Consider the following 17,965-nt stretch of genomic DNA (forward strand, 5'->3'; position numbering starts at 1 on the left):
GATGGAAAAATGGAAAACCAGCCCCCAAATTTCCCCTTCCCGCCATGACGTCACTTCCGTCTCTCTCCCACCCAACCCTCTCTTTTCCATTTCACCCGATTTTATCTCGACTGCAAATGACTATGTCTACCAGAGGTAGTAAGATCTTCTTTTCTTTATCCTTGGGCTCCAAAGTTTTCCTAAATATTCTTTTCAGCCTTTCTTCTTACCCGAGGAAGGCTTTCCTTTAGCCGTCAGACCATCTTCTCATCGCTAATATTAAGCATATGATTACAGAATGAGGCAAATATGGGAAGTATAATGTAGATTATGACACACCAAGAAACACGTATGTGAAGTGGTTTGTCTGATAGATCCTGACAAGGACCATGAACAAACACGGTGGCATATACTGGCCTCATCTAACCCACCTGGGCTAGTAAGGAGAAGGGGCCTTGGAGAGAAAGACTTTAAGTCAAAGCCTAACGTAGAGCAACACAGAGCTGGTGACGGAGTGTGACAAAGGGTTTGAGGAGGCAGCAGAGGGGAAGGGTGGGAACACATTAGCCTCTTCAAATACTGCGAGAGGCTGAGCTGGGCAAGTGCAGAGGGCAGCCTGGCTAGAGGTGAGCCTGACCCTGAGCAAGGGTCACATTCCCCAAAGGCTGGACCAGAGAGCCATCAGCCAGGCAGTGGAAGGGTTTCATTAAGAATGACACAGAATAGATACACGTCTCAGAAAAAAAAAAAATTACTCTTGCCAGTTAGGAGACCAATTAGAGGTTGTTAGCATAATCCGATGAAAGACAACGAAATAGTTTCTCAAACCAATTAGTGAAGCCCAACTTGATGTCCTTAACTTCACACTTTGGAATTACATCCCTTTGCCTCCTAGGATGGAGCAGATGCGGCCATATTCAGGTATCATTTAGGACTAGGCAACCGCACAACTGCACACTACCCTGAGGCTGATTGGCTTGCCTCTGCAGATGATGCGCAGTGAACTGCTCTGACTGAAGGTCCTTGCTGTGAGCCAATTTCTTTTGTTCAGTCCTGAGTTTTCCATGCATTTTTATTAACCCGGCCTCCTTTCTACAGCTCTCCTAATTTGACTTGGCTTTCTGGGGTGGAAGGTTGACAGACACGCTCTTAACATTAACAAAGGAGTTTGTTGATGGCGTGAGTCTGATAATTTGGAAACTCTGACCCAGAATTGTTCCTATCTGAAAGAATCACAGGAACAAAAGTGGAAAGGAGCCTGAGGGAGGGGAGGTCCGTTGACAGGCCCAACTGGAAATCCATCAACAAGAGGCTTCAAAGCCTGACACTGTTACTGATACCATGCTGTGCTGACAGACAGGAGCCTAGCATGGCTGTCCTCTGAGAGGCCCAACAAGCAACTGACTGAGACAGACACAAATACTTACACCCAACCAATGGACAGAAGTTGGGGACCCCTGTGGTTGAACTAGGGAAAAGCTGGAAGAAGCTGAGGAGGAGGGTGACCCCATAGGAAGACCAGCAGTCTCACCTAACCGGGACCTCTGAAATCTCTCAGATACTGAGCCACCAACCAGGCAGCATACATAAGTTGGTCCAAGGCCCCTGACACATATACAGCAGAAGACTACCTGGTCTGGCCTCAGTGAGAAAAGATGTACCTAACACTCGAGAGGCTTGAGGCCTCCGAGAGTGGGGAGACCTGGAGGGGTGGTGTGGGGACATCCTCTTAGAGACTGGAGAGGAGGAATGGGATGAGGAACTGTGGGAAGGCACAGGGGTTGATGACTGGACTGTAAAAAAATAAAATAAAATAAAATAAAATAAAAATAAAAAACAAAAACAATAAAAACAAACAAACAAACAAAAAAACCCTGACTTACAGCCAGAAGCTGATCTTTTCCAGATTAATTTATTTCCCACTGAGACTCTTTCCCCAGGATCTCACATCTGCAGATGTCACATATGTAGACACGGCCTTGCATAGGCCAGCCTTAAGGCTCTCTCCCTGACAGGGGCACAAGCTGAAGTCTAGGCAGCAGCATGACACGGACAGACCTAAGATTCTACATTAGTCACTTCAGTATTGTCTCTGAAAGTTTCATCCATCTGCACAGCCCATAAAAAAGTACAAACATTCTTGGAAGATTATAAAGGTAAATCCGATATGATTTTAATCAAAATCATGCTCTATCTTCAGAGCTCATGAAAATGGATTCCAGAAGACTAACTCCACCCCCAGCGCATACAGTGTTAGACAGTATAACAAGAGAAAAACAAGTGAAGTTTGGGTAATAAACTTAGGCTCTGAGTACTTATTATGACTAATGCTAACCTGGTTAAAGCTAGATCCCCAGATAATTTGAGGAATAGAAAGAAAGCAGACTGGGCTTGAATTAGCCTCATCTGGATAGGATTTTTTGCTATCTCAAAAGCTGTATTTTTCTGTCATTTGGATAATTTTGCCTGAAATATAACTCCAGGAATTTAATACACTGCCGCTATGAGGGGGCACTTTTCTGGGAAACAGAACCAGCATCCCCATAGGCAGTCATCACAGAGGTGAATCCTCACGCACACATGGAATGGAGAAGTTGGGACATCATCTCCATCCCTGAGAATAGAGGAGCTCATTCCTTTTCTACTTCAGGGACTCAAGATCACAGGAGCCTGAGTGCCAGAGCAGCAAGTGAGTGACTGTAGAGGAAAACTTGTCCCTGGCTACAAGCAAGGGCCTATGACGAAGGGAACCCCAAGAGATTTGGAATGGGGGGGGTGGGGCTTTAAGATGGGTCCTAGAGGTGACATTCCCTTTCTTTTTGCCAGAAACTTAAAAACTTTCAAAATCTTCAAAGTCTTTTAAGTTTTTCGCAGGCATTGTTTTAATTTTATTTTATGTGTGCATGTGTTTGCCTGAATGGGTATCTCTGAATGTGTGTGCATGATGTACCTCCCTGGCCGGAAGAGGCTAGGATAAACCCTGGGTCTAGAGTCACAAATAGTCATGAGTCCAGTGTGGTTGCTGGGAATTGAATCAAGGTCTTATGAAGAGCAGCCAGTGCTCCTACTTGCCGAGCCATCTGTCCAACCCCAAATCTTAAAATTCTTAAAATGAGAAAATGTTCTGAAGGACTTTGCTTTGGGAAGGTACATTAAAGAAAGAAATAGACCCACTAGTGGCTGGTGTATGGTTAGTGGAACCTCTTTTCTAAGGCCAAGATGGTGTTGGCAACAGCAGTCTTGCTGGCAGAAATTATGCCCACCATGTGACATTATCACAGAATCAGTGCAGCAGGCATAGACTAGTTGCAGACAGATCCTGGGGGCGTCAGCATCCTGAGCCCTTGCCTTGAGAATCCACGCAGTAATGAGAGTCCAGCAAGAATGAGCTCAGAGCCTTCCCAAGAACATCAAGTGCTCATGCGCCAAGGTTGGTGAGTCATGACCATGGTGGTTTGGGCCATTACAAAATTTTAAATAGTTTGTTTCATTACCCATTGTTTAGTTTATGTTCGTGGTGGATCATTGGTTAACGACAGGATGCAAACGTCCATTGATGTTGAAACACACATTTACAAGAAGTGGTAGAAACATAATTCTATAAATTTTCTCAGCATTTTTCTTTTCCAAATTCACAGACTATATTTAACTAATCAAAATATTTATATAGCGCACAGAGAAGACTCCAGTTCTATAAAATCTTTTTAAAAGGGAAAACATTTTGCCAATACGATGAAACTTGCTTTTTGTTTAATTGGATTAAAGATTATTCCCAACAAAATCTTTTGTTTGAGACCAAATGCTAGCAAATAGCAATTCTTTTCTCGTGGCTCATAATTTATAAATTATGCAAAAAATATAAAAATTATGCAAGCCACCCCCATGTTTTCAAAAAAAACTAAGAAATTCAAAATTACTAACAGTTTTGATAGAATGCCACATGCTATTGTATTTCTTTATTTTTGGCACTGAGGTGATATTTTTATTAATTCTTTGAGTGTTTTATACAATTTATTGTAATCATCTTTACCCTCGACCTCCACTTTACCTACACCCAACCCATCTATCCTTACCCTCCCCACTCACCCAACTGCTGGGTTTTCTGTCTTGTCAAGCCCATTGAGTCCACTGTGTATGGCCCAACTACTCTTGGGGCCTGCCTTGGAGTGTGGTTAACCTAGCAGGGGCTACGCCATTAAAGAAAATGGCCTCTCCCTCTTCTAGCAGCTACCAAATGTCACCTCAGCTAGGTGTGGGGTTTTTTGTCCACTACCCTCCTTCCATGTTGAGATTTTGTCTGACTTGAGCTTGTAGAGGTCTTGGGTACCCTGTCACTACCTCTGTGAGTTCATGTGTACAGCTGACCTGTTGTGTCTGGAAAACACTGTTTCCTGGAAGTTATCTACCACCTCTGACTCATACAATCTCCCTCCCTGCCTCTCTTCTGCAGTGACTCAAGAGTGTCGTAAAAGAGCTGTAATATGTATATTCAATTTATGTCTGAGCACTTTACAGTCTCTTATCCTCTACATGTTGACCAGTTGCAGGGCCTCATGTTTATTACTGTCACTTTAAGAAGATGCTCCTCTGATGAGCATTGTGAGATGTGCTGATACACTAAGTGTACCAAGAAGTCACTGGGGGTGATTTGACTACTACATCTATTTAGCAGAGTAATACATAGTATCAGATTCTCCCACAGGGCCTATGATATATCTAGGCCCAAGCCTTTGGTCTTATTAACAGTGCCTGCTATGGGTTCTATATCATGCAGTGAGCCTTGGATTCAATCATCACGTGGTTGGTTACCCCCATATGCTTGTGCCACTATTGATCTAGTAGGGACATCTGACTTATCAGGCCAGCCATTGTTGTAGCTCTCAGTGTCCAACCTGGATGAGACTGTTAGATTACCTGTTTTCCCCTATAGTAGGCACACCACCACCTTCCAGCATTATGAAAGGAGGAAGCAGAGATGATGCTTCCGGGTCAGTGCCCAGATTTATCCATGTTCTATGACTCATGGATGTTGTGTCTTCAGCAATAGGGTCTTAATGTCATGTTTTGTAGAATAACCAAGAGAATTGCTAATTATCTGTAATGATTAGACATCCGTGGGCCTCCACTAGTCAACAACTCCAAGAGAGATATGCTATTCCTGACACTACTGTCTTTGTTTGCTAGCATGGGGTGTGTAATTGGGATATTGTCACCTATTATAGGGTATTTCCATTGAAATTCTTTTTATATATGTACATGTTTTCGGAAGCTCCTAGAAGAATAGAGTTCCACATGACTATCTCAAAAGGTCTTCCATGTTAGTTATCCCTCCCCTCTCCACTCCCATTTTATGATACATTTCATCTCTAAGTAATCACTCATTTAAGTTTTTAATTCTGGACCTTTAATAACACCAGTTACATAACTCATTTCATGACATATATAATGAAATTACATATTACTATGGAGATGCTTAAACAAAAAGTTCACAAGAGATACTTTAAATAGACTATGCTATTTAAATATTCACAAAAGAAGATATTAAACCTAAACAGTCTAAATGTCATGACTGACGACATCTGCTAAAGTTTGGATCTAGAATGTCCATTAAAGGCATGTATGTCGAATGTTTGGTCCATCGCCCGTGGTATATTGTGAGGTGGTGGAATCTTTACTAAGTGGGGCCCACTGAAAGGATATTAGGTCATTAGGGGTGTACCCTTGAAAGACACAACGAAACCCCAATCTCTCTCTGACATCTCACCCGTGACGAGCCTTCTCCACTGCTTCTGTTATGATGACCTACACTGTCATGAGGGCCAAGTGACTGCGGATTGAAACTTGCGCATTTCAAGCCAAAACAAACCCTGCCCTTCATTCAGTTCATTTCCTCAGCGGTTCTATCATGGAACCAGAAAGGTAACATAACAACTGAACTAGAGGACTCTTTCATGCTCTGAAATTATAGCTGTGTTCTGGATGGCAGGTGGCATCTCCATGACCTTGATTAGAAGAGTGAACCAAGGAACTAAAAGACAGCTTTCCCCGGGGTGGGGGAGGGGCCCCTTTTTCTGAGGAGAAGGGGAGGGGGAAATGGAGGGAGGGATTTGTAAGGATGGGACTGCGGAAGAGAGAGGGGCTGTGATCAGGTTGTAAAGTGAATAAAAAATAAAATAGAAAAAAAAAAGAAGAAAAAAGTTGCTGAAGTTTTCATGCCTAATGTGAGGTAATTAACCTTCTGAATAATGGGAATATTATTAATAAAATTAATGGGAAATAACTTTCAGGTTGGTGAGATGGCTTATTGTGTAAAAGCGTTGGCTGGCAAGCCTGACTGCCAACCGTAGTTTGATTGCCAAGATCCTCACAGTAGAAGGAGAGGACTGACTGCCAAAAATTGTCATCTGACCTCCACATGTACTCCATGGCACATACACACACGCCATCGCCATATTTAAATAATGATGATGATGATGACGAGGATGATGAGGAGAAGGATTTCATACTGTAAGTATTCTAAGGATTTTGTATCATAGCAGTTTACACAGAATCAGTCTTGCCAAGGGCATCAGAGGTATGAAATAAAGTCTTGGACTGGGGGCCTGGACAGTTAGTAGCCTATCCAGGTCCCATCCAGAGGTTAATAAGAAAAGGCAGACTCTAACACAACAAACCAGTTCACACAAATGTCTCTAGCTAGGTTGGGAAGACTACACTGAAAGAGCTATAATCATATTTTCAAATGTTAAAGACCTCAAGTAGAAATAGAGGTAAGAAGGACCCATCTGCAGCAGTGAATCACATCTGCTCGCTTTGTGGGAAGTGTTTACTGCAGGAACACTGAGCTGAGGCAGATGCAACGATCTCTAGGATCTAGTTACAAATTCATTGCATTCTACTTATTGACAAACAGGACCAAGCGCTAAGTTAGGAATGCTGGGCCACTGAGCAGGAATGCACCGGACATATACATCAGAAGTCACAAATGACACTGCTGGAGACTAGGAAGGTTGTGCTGGGCAGTTAACTGGAAAGATAACATGTGATTCTAGTTGTCTCCATGTAGGACAGTGGCTCTCAACCTTTCTTTAATACAGTTCCTCACGGTGTGCTGACCCCAGCCATAAAATTATGTTGCTTTTATTTCATAGCTGTAATTTGCTACTGTTATGGGTCATAATGTAAATATCTGAATTTTCCAATGGTCTTAGAGGACCCCTGTGAAAGGGCCATTTCATGCTCCAGAAGGGTTGTGACCCACACATTGAGAGCCATTGTTGCCGGAAATAAGATTTTGATCAGCTTCCTGAGATCCTTTCTCAAGTGATGTCTTCATTTTTCCTGTGTTAGCATATGTAACAGAGTCAAGGCAAAGCAGTAAGTGGTACGTTTGGGCATCGTGTGGCATTCACGCGGGTAATGGGACGATTATGACATAATTATAATACATTAGTTAAAAAGGGAAGGGAAGCAGTGCTGTATCTAATCCAATAAAGAGAAGAAGTAAGAGGTATTACAAGAAAAGATGAAACACAACAACTGTGACCTTTACCTCAAGTCCTCCATTGTGATTTGGGGTAGGTTTCCTTAGTCTGGCTTCTGTTGCTTTTTTCAGTGAATATTTAGCACAGTCTTTCAAGCACTGCACTGAGAAGACACAGAGCTGAGGCACTTTCCTCACTCTGTTGAGACAGACAAGGTGTCTATGTGAGCAGGCTTATGTGTACCAAGCCATTACTCTGTGCATTTCTTTCTAAGGATATTTAAGATAATCTTGAAAAAAACAATACTTTTCGATTAAGAACATGGGGAAAATAAGGGGAATAGTAAAGGAAACAAGGAACCCCAGGGAAGTCTTGTAATGAGTTGACAGCCATTTAAAAGGGCTCATTAGCATTTGATAACCTTTGCAGCAGGCAGAGCGCTGCTCTGAAGGTTCTTTTATTATCAGCTCTACAAGTTACAATTAATGAAACGCAGAAGAATGAGAACTCAATCCATCAGAAAATTGCCAGCCAGCAGGACAGGGATTAAGAATATAATTGTAATTTGAGAGAAAGCATTAATGATTAAAAACACAAGCTGGTCTGTCCTTTAAAAACCCATGTAGTAAGGAGTTTATAACGAAAATTATAGCTTTTATTAACTCTGAGAAGAAAAAAAACTTCACCCCTGAGCATGCAAACTTTTAAAATAGCTTAGGCTACCCATTTCTCCTGACACCCATCTGCATCCACTTTTCTTTTCTTGGTCTGGCCATCACTATATCCACAGTCAGCCATTCACCGAGTGTCCCACACCTCCAAAACAAAAGTCTCAGTAATTAGCCCTGTGCTCAAAATGCACTTTAAACAAGGAATCAAGTATGAACTGAATACTAAGCACAAAACAATAAGAATCAACTTTGCCAGCCCACATCAGGGTCACTGCCCCAGGCTGTATCTTCATCTAAGTATCGATTACTCAGGCCTGAGAAATGACCTCAATATGATCTTCTCGGGAACCTGTTAGTGCCTGTCATCTTCGCTACCCTGTCTCAGTGGCTGGTTAAACACATGCAAATCAATACACGTGGTGCATTTATCAAATATAATGAAGTATAAAAATACACGACTATCTCAATAGGTTCAAAAAAGGCGCTGGTGGGGCTAGCGAGATGGCTCAGCAATTAAGAGCACTGACTGCTCTTCCAGAGGTCCTGAGTTCAATTCCCAGCAACCACATGGTGGCTCACAACCATTTGTGATGGGATCTATTGCCCTCTTCTGGTATGTCTGAGACATCTACAGTGTAGCCATATATACAAAATAAATGAATATTAAAACAAAGCCGGGCAGTGGTGGCGCACACCTGTAATCATCCCAGCACTTGGGAGGCAGAGGCAGGCGGATTTCTGAGTTCGAGGCCAGCCTCGTCTACAGAGTGAGTTCCAGGACAGCCAGGGATACACAGAGAAATCCTGTCTTGAAAAAAACCAAAAAAAAAAAAAAAAAAAAAAATTAAAATTAAAAAAAAAAAGAAAAGGTACTGGTAACAAGCCAACATCATCCATGATAAAAATTCTAAACAAATCAACGATAAAATGCCAATGGCTGCGGCAAAGGCTCCTGGAGAAATAATAGAATTAATGAGCACAAAGCCAAAGCAATTCCACAGGCAATTCTAGCAAAGCACAGGGTCCCCACCTCTTGAGGTCAGACCCAGGCTGGCTCTGCTCACGTTCTAGTTCCTAGCAGACAGGGAGTGCTCCTTGGTGCTTTGTGCCTAGAGCATCTTAAGACATTCCTGTACTACTAGCAAACTGAATCTATCCATACTCTTTCAGATCTCCACCATGATCGGTAGTAATTCTTGCCAAGGATACAAGGCTGATTAAACACATACAAATCAATAAATATGATGTACTTATCAAATACGATGGAGTATAAAATTACATGACTACCTCAATAGCCGCGGAAAAGGCATTTGATAACAATCTGACAGCATTCACGTTAAAAATCCGGAACAGATCAATAATAAAAGTTATGCTTGTCAACCCAAGAAGAGCCACACAGAACAAGACAACAGCTAACTCTATACTGAGTGGGGACGCCTGAAAGTTTCTCTGAGATCTGGAACATTTTCTGCCTATTCCCACCACTTTAAGAACACAAATTTCAAGGTTAAAGGGGCATGATATCATACATTTTCCTTGCTTCTCTGCTTGACTGATTCCTCATCCTCTAGCCAGAGATAGGGTTAACATTTACCTCACTTTCTTCCTAGACAGTCTGAACATTCCAGCCCTCAATAGTGTATTCCTAAACTCTGAGATGCACTGATTCGCATGGGATAACAGGAAGAAGACTGAAATCGAGTTTCAGTATGTCGGAAATAAAATGTGTATATAGCTCATGAAATGGGCATTTCATAGACCATGAAATAATTATTCCCAGAATGTTTAATGAAAATCTTTTCAATTAATAACACACTCGGCTAACACAGTGTGGTTGGCCATCTGCTCAGTGTATTCTCAACTGGGAAACAGTGGGCTGGCTGCAGGAGACTGGATTTGCCCATACCTCCAATTGACTTGTGCTGCTCAATTTCCACCTAAACACAAAAAATACTTTTATAAACCATTCTATTTTTAAAGTTAATAAAGATCATAGCAAACAAAACAACCCCCCCAAAATAAATTACAACAAAAAACAAAAACAAAAAACAAAAAACAACAACAAAACGCAAAAAAGGAGGCAAACGTCAGTGGCTCTGCTGGGGAAATCTGCAGCAGCCATCACAGCAGCAAAACTTCACTGAGTTGTTTCTCTCTAAGTGTTGGCTGTTCTCTAGTCTCATGGTGAAGGAAGTTGCAAATATTTTGCAAAAGTACTCAGCTATTGCCGGAGGTTTGCTTCTCCAGGAAGCAGTATGACACGAACCAAGGCCTGGGGACCTTCCCACGTTCAGAAGCTTTGATTGGGGTGTGCATTCGTAGGATGTGAAACGTTCCATTAATTAAAAGTGTGACCAAAACTGACAAGCAGGAAGTTGTGTGCCCGGCAAGTGGAATGTGTTTGTCTCTGGGAAAAGGTCACATTGCTGGAAGCAACTGACTTCCTGGTGAAGCTGACTAGTGACTACTGTAAGTTAGATTTACTTCAAAGCGCTTTTCTTTTCTTACTACAACTTTATGAAGCCTTCTCACCAAAGGTACCAACGCCCCCAGAATTTCCAGGAAGAAATAGTTTTCAATCCAATTTTTTCCCCCAATAGAGCACATATTGTCTGGGATATATGAACTCTAACATCCTTTGGATTTCTCAGACATCCAGGTCACTAGTTGTCGAGATAAAACCCAGAATGATGAGTTGTAATGACCTAGTATTTATGGACTAGTCCTCTGTGAAAGAGGTTATGACATCCAGTGACTTCACTCACCAATGACATCGTCACCCATGAGAATGAAATTTAGGACCTGAGGCCAGAGTCTTCTGTTGATGCCACACTGACTGTTCCGTCCTCCTGGGTATTTCATGAATATTTGCATCATTCCAGAAACAGAGTATCTGAGTGTCAACTTTGAGACAAGCATAAGCCCCACCTCCCACTGACCTATGACTAAACAGAGTTCTCAATGCTGCACCGTGCTGTCTTTATAAGACTGAAGATGTTAAACATCTCCGTTTACCACAGTGCTATGGCAAATTATGACAATTCTGGTTTTCAACAGTTTTGCTAAGAACCAGAAAGAGTGGAGCTGATTAGGAAAAAAAAATGAAAAAAAGCACAGCAAAACAATAAAACCAAAAGACACGAATTGAATGTCGGCTTGGCATGACCATATGTTTTAGTTGCAGAAAGGCCCTGAGTGTAGAGATAGTACAGCCATTTTGAAATTTAAGCATCAAGGATATAGTAGCATCATTATATCATTATTATATCAAATTATATTAAATATATGATTATATAAAGGGAATAGTTTAATATAACAATGTTAATGCTAATTTTTAAATGTAAAATTATAAGAAAAAGTGAACCCTGAATACAGCTGGATTAATCCACAGCAGCAGCAGCAGAGAGAGGTGGAACTCAGCTTTGATTCATATTGAGATGTAATAGATACTGAGACAGAGTTTCATTATACCAGGCCAGCCTCATACTTTCTATATAGCTGAGGTTGGCCTCAAAAAGGGGTTACATATCTTGCACAAACGTTCCCTTCCGTGTTCAGGTATTGTATGCCAGGTTTGCTGTGAAACTCAAGTGCATGTAAGAAAATCCATCTACAATATGAAAGTGGAAAAAAAATCCATTTAGTGAATGTAAAATAAGATATTTCTGCAGGTACCCTCCAAAGCTCCCCAGAGATGAGAAGCTCATCTCATTAGATGTCGGCCTGAGCTAACCATTTGGGACTATTCCATCAAATTGCTGCTGAAATTTTATATGGACTCACTTCTACTTTCTACGATGTTGTCTCTACGGATGTTATTCAAATCCAATTTCTACTTTGTGTGAATGTTTTCACATAAGCAGGGTCCTTTAAGAAAATGATCCCGGCTAGCATCTGTATATGACAATTTTATTCACCATCCTAAGTGTGTAGCACTTGAGTTTCTTCCCTTACCAGGATGTGAGGAAAGAAACTTTCCTTCCCCAAATCCCTCCAGCTGAAACAATGTGGACTTATGTACTCATCTTATACTCCAAATTGGGAAGGAGAGATAAATTTCCCTGGGTTTTTCTTTTAAATACATGAGAATGTGGCTTCCTTTTAACTGGTATAGGTTTTTTTGGGGAGATAAATGAGAAAAACAAATTTATCATCATCATCATCATCATCATCATCATCATCATCATCATCATCATAATCATCCCCAAATATCTCTGGTGATGATTAGCATGGAAAACCCATAAGGAATTATAGATGAAGGAGGAGCTGATGTATACAGGAAACACAGGCTAGGCAGTGCTTTTTAGTAGCTAGCCTCTCGTGGAGTGTCACGCCTTCACTAACTTGCTGAGAAATACTCCGAAGAGATTGTTACCACAGGGTCTGCGTTGGGAGGAGTAGCATGAGTGTCCTGAACTTGGCAAGTCCAGCCCCCTGGACGCCCCCCTCACTCTTGCCTTTCCACTGCCACTGCTAGCTGATGTCCCCCAATGGAATACGGTAAACTCCAGGTCGAAGCAGAATCAACAGCCTTTCCATCTTAGGTCTTAAAAGTTCCTAAACTATGATAGATATGAGCTGTTCTGAGTTTATATCTTGTTGCATGGTATGGAGAAAACAGTGCGTGTAGCCTAGGATAGCCTTGAACTCACTCTGTAGCCAAGGATGGCCTTGAACTTCTGATCCTCCTACCTCTACCTCCCATATGCTGGGATTCCTGGTTTATAGGTAAGAATGGCCATATCCAGTATTATGTGGTGCTGAGGATGACGTTCATGGCTTCCCGTGGGCTATGCAATATTCTCCCAACTGTGTCACAGCCCAGGTCCTGCTCTTCTTTTCATCACATGACCAAACTAATGAAGTCCATGCTATTCAGATACCCATGTAGCAAAATGTATAAATGGACAAAACATATCATTCTCAAAATACTCACTGGAAAGAGGCTAGAAACGGGCTGCAAAGAGTTGTCATCTTTCAGTCAGATTTGCAGGTGCTGTGAGATTTAAGCAACTTAGAAAAGAGCAAACTTTACTAAACATATTTTTGGTCATAACAACTGTCTCTTGGCACTTTCTGGGTCGGTATGTTAATGTTTTGTTCCTTCTGTATTTATAAATGAAATATCTCTTTCTGTGTCTAAATAAAGAATCTACTTGTTTTGAGATCGGATATTTTGACTCTGTTCTGATCTTTAATGTGCTGCTGATCAAATATTTCTCTGAATCAGCACCAGTCAGCTTTATGAATTGGACTCTGTAGCAAGCTTAGCACCTAATATTTGAACCAATCCTTAAGGTACAGATCTACAATTTATTCTTTAGTGATATCCCCAGTAATTTTTATGACATTTCTTAACTTGTTTTGCTTTAGCTCCAATAGAATAAAAAATTCTAATGTGGAAAACTTGTACAATTTGTATGGAATCAGGCATAGATAAATGAAAACTGCAGATTGAATAGAGAAATACCTTGGGATAACAGAGTAGAGAAAACTTGAGTGCCAAAATTTCTCTCTTCAGAAAGAAAACCTACTTGGTGCTACAGTTTCTCTCTAGTCAGTTGAAATATGTTTCTTTTTCACAATGCAGGTTTCAATAAAAGTTTGATTAATTAAAAATATGCACTATTAAGGGAAATTACAAAATATCACATTTTATTACAATTCTATATAATAGAGATATTCATCTAGACTTCTTATATAGGATTTAGGTCCCAATAAAAATTTAATAAGATGCACATGATAGGATCATTAAGCATTTCTTACCTAATCTTCAGGAATAAAAACACTTAGATGAATGGTCAGAAATCAGGGAATACTTCCTGTTTTATGTGTATGAATGTTTCTCTGGATGTATATATGTGCAACATGTACCAGATCAGCTTCGTGCCAACTGAGGTTAGAAGAAAGAGTCCGATACCTGGTGTTGCCCTACAGGTGGTTATGGCTTCCTTGTGGGCGCAAGAACTCAACTAGGGTCCTCAAAGTTGTAATTGTGTCCTCTACTCCAAGTGAGGGTCAGGACTTTGAACGTGTGAACAGGAAGTGATCTGTCATTAGAACAACTTCAGAGGGATCATCTTGAACACTCGCTTGAATGGTGGAAAGGAAGAAAAAACATGGGCAAAGCTCTATTTATCTGTTTATCTAGCCTGAGTGCACCTTAGACAAAGGGTTGTTGTCTGTGGCATCAGCTTTTTCTTTCTGAAAAGGAAGTCAAGGTATGAATAAAGAATGATGTTTTTGTTCAGAAAGTGACTAAGTTCAGACACTCCGGCCAATGGATATCGTTAGGTGGAGAACAATGTGCTTCCCTTTGAGTCCTTTAAAAGTCAAGAAAACAGAAAAGGATAACTTCTCCGTGACTAACAGAATACCTCCGAACACCTGCACAGACAGCCTGGGGGCTTCAGCTCCGGTCAGAACAGTCAGTGTCTCACAGCCTTTCTCAAGCAGAGACCCTTTAATACAGTTCGGCATGTTGTGGTGACGACCTCCCCAACCATAAAATACTTTTGTTGCTACTTCATAACTGTAGTTTTGCTACTGTTAATGAATCTCAATGTAAATATTTTTGGAGATACAGGTTTGCCAGAGGGGTTGCGACTCACATGTTGAGAACTGCTGATCTACAGGTTTTGACCACGCTTTCCATCATAACTTTGTATATGATATCAGAAATACCTACTATATACCCAGTTTTTAACCTGCATGTTATATCTTTTTTGCACTTCTCAATCATCCAGAGGTGAAAGAGGAACTGTTGATACCCAAATTGTTAACAAAAGTAAAAATGAGGTTTGGAATAAATAGTCTCAGAGTGTCTAACTAAGAAGAGAAAATCCTGAATTCCAACCTGGGTAACCCTGACTCCGGAGTAAGCACTTGGAAGTTAAGGGATTGTCAGCTGGGGCAGGGCAGTGTCATAGACCTCTGCCTTTCCTTCCTTACAGATAGTCTCGGACAACAAGCAGAGAGTGTAGCTGGTTGGTTTGGGGCTAAACTTGGCCAGGAGATCCAGCATGGTGAGAACAAAGAAAATGTGATCTGGAGAGAAGAACAGAGACATTTTATTTCATAGGATAGACAACCAAACGCTCACCAATGGTGATGCATATTTATTGGCAAAGTAGAAAGATGGAGTAAGAGGTGAAGTCTGAACTCCTTCATTATTCTCTCTTATTCTAGAACACAATCATTTAGCCTCAGCTTTCAACAGTTCATGGGGGCGTGGTATGATTTTGGTGCTTGCCACAGACTTAAATTACGAGAACTTAAATACCTCTCTATAAACTGGAATCATTTATTTACTTTTTTTGTTAATATTTGCAAATCCAGACACATTTGCCTCTTATCTTTAAGACAAATGAACCATCGATGCAAGCAAACACATATGTGTGTGAACTGGTGTACATATAGATAGAATATAAATGCACATTTTTATTTTAGGAAAACACAACTTCTGACAAAGTCAGAAAGAATAGATCATATTAAAGCTATCAGCATTAAACATAAACTATTATAAGAACAAATATTCCATTGTGACAGAAGCTCTTTGTCTAGTGCTTATCATCTTCAGACGTTTAACCCTGTGGATCAAATATAGCAAAAGCATCATATGAGGGTCAAAGCATGATCAGACACATGACCCCGGGCAAGTCACTAAAATTCTGATCTTAACATGAAGGAGCTGATGTCAGGGTTCTGACTGAATTTGCTTTCGGTCTCATATGAGCCTCTCAGGGGCACAGCTGAGATCAGAACACAAGGGAAGGGGCTGGGCATGTGTTCATTCAAACCCTTCCCCTGTTGCCCCATTCTGTATGGAGCTGTCCACCAAATAGCAGAGGAAGCATCTGGAACCTCAGAATTTGCTGTGAGCATTTCGTCTGAATATTAGAGCCATCGGACTTTAGAGGTATACACGCCACATCCCTGCAAAAACTAAAGCTGCTGTGATAAATCTCACAAAAACAAACAAAACAAAACAAAAACCCCAACAACCTCAGTTGAGCAGCAATAGGAAAAGCATCTGTGTAGCACCTCCAGGAAGCTCCAGCTGATTGAAAATAAATGAGCTCTGTATTCCTCAACAGCTGCAACAACAGCGGGTTCAGTCTCCATAGGTGGATGAACGCACAGTGAGCTGGACTGTGGCCTGGAATTTCCCGAAATGAAATCCCAGAGCTGTGTCTGTCAGTTGACCTTCTCTCTCTTGGCACAGTTGACCTCCTTAAATAAAGAAGAGATGTGACATCCCAAAGCACACTAAACTTTCACAACAGCAGCTCACAGAGAAAAAAAGAAATCTAAGCAAAAGTCAGGAAAAGATGCATGGGTGTGCCCTTGTAAGGCTGAAAGAACACATTGATTGACTTGGCTGCTTTCTGTTTGGGGAATAAACAGAGATTGTTTAAGAGTCAGATATGCCAAGGTTGCTGTGGGATGCACAGTTTGCTGGAAACAAATTTATCTGTCTATTATAAACAGGCTTCCAACAGGGCAGGACCCACATCTCCACAGCAGTCAGGCTTGCAATGACATAAAACAGAACACCAGGAACTGTATTTAGAAAGGCTAACCTAAAAATCAATTCAGCGGGGGAGAAGTATACAAATGCTTAGGAAAAAATATGCATCCACAAGTACAGTATAAATAAATAAATAAAAGGTTCTTTTTCTATAACATGAGAGCTCTTAATAGTGCTTTCTGGGGAATTGAAGAATTTTCCTAGTGGGAAAATCTTAAGTATTATCATCATCACCTGGGCGAGTGCCCAAAGACACGGTTTACCGGGTTTCTTTAAAGTAGGTCTCCCATGTTGAAAGGGAGGTAATTCCAAGCATGGCCCCTTAGATTGCCCTCTTTAAACTCTTATCCATAAAGTCTGACACGGTGGCAGCTGAAGATGCATATATCCTGACTAAGGCACCTTTTTGAGCTGTGGCTATATCAAGTCCCTTGACCCTCGGATTCTTACAAGATATAATATACCCTAAGTAATTTTGTCATCTGTCACCTTTACAAGCTTGGAAGAAGGCTACCATGAGGACAATCAGGCAGGAAACGGATAGGGATAGAATTCACCACAATAATTCATTTGGGAAAGAACTTGAAGCCATTTTGAACTGGCTTGATTGATTGATTGATTGATTTTGCATGCATGTGTATGAACATATATGAGTACACGCGCATGCGCACCCATACATGAGTACACACGCATGTGCACCCAGCTGCCAGACAGGTTAAGAAATGTCTCTTGGAGCTGAATTTATAGGTAGTGTTGAGCCTCCTGTTACAGGTGTGAGGAACTGAATTCAGGATGTCTGTGGGAGCAGCGGGTGCTCCTAAGCCTCTGAAATACCATCCTTCCTGCCTCACGTTAGGTTTTCATACATTGTCCTGGGGACCTGTAGCTGTCCCACCGAAATGATGAGGACAGCAGCAAAGACTACAGCAGTTCTGTACCACAACTGTTTGTGACATGAGGATGCTAAAACTGTGCCACATTGGGTGTGACATAAACCAGAGAATGGCACCACCCATGTGTTGTCTGTGATAAGTGTCCTGAGTTCTCCTTCTCCCAGAAGTCCACCCCAGTAACTCTTGACCCTGACACTGACGAGTGAGCTCTGCTGTATTGCCAGGTCTATGCTCTCAGTCTTTGTGTTGCTTATTGAAGTATCAGGCATAGCTGATGATCGCCCATTCCTTTTTGAACCTCTTTCTTCTCTGTTTCCCCTCTAGGACCATCTGCCTCTGGAGCTAAGCCCTCTTTACCAACCCTCCAGTCTTCTATTTCCCTACGCCTAAAGACCAAAATGCCTCATC

This window comes from Apodemus sylvaticus, chromosome 20 (genome assembly GCF_947179515.1).
Source record: "Apodemus sylvaticus chromosome 20, mApoSyl1.1, whole genome shotgun sequence".
NCBI classification, from domain to species: Eukaryota; Metazoa; Chordata; class Mammalia; order Rodentia; family Muridae; genus Apodemus; species Apodemus sylvaticus.